Genomic DNA, 390 nt, shown 5'->3' with positions numbered 1-390 from the left:
CCTTAAAATACAGGGGGCATAAGTACACTTCCCCCCTATGTTAAATTCCCATAGAGACAGGCAGATTTTTATTATTAAAGGCCAGTTATTTCATGGATCCAGGATACTATGCATCCTGATAAAGTTCCCTAGGCCTTTGGAATTAAAATAGCCCCCCCCCACATCATCATCATCACATACCCTTCACCATAGATTGGCATGGGCATCATCTCTCAATGCAAATCAAACCAGCTATTAGTCTAACTGAAATAAAACCATGCCAATCTCTATGTATGGTGAAGGGTATGTGATGATGGGGGGGTTAGTTCAAAGGCCAAGGGAACTTTATCAGGATGCAAAGTATCCTGATCCATGACATAACTGGCCTTTAATAATAAAAATCTGCCTGCT

The sequence above is a fragment of the Etheostoma spectabile genome, unplaced genomic scaffold (genome assembly GCF_008692095.1).
Source record: "Etheostoma spectabile isolate EspeVRDwgs_2016 unplaced genomic scaffold, UIUC_Espe_1.0 scaffold273, whole genome shotgun sequence".
NCBI classification, from domain to species: Eukaryota; Metazoa; Chordata; class Actinopteri; order Perciformes; family Percidae; genus Etheostoma; species Etheostoma spectabile.
Note: the sequence above shows the minus strand (reverse complement) of the source record.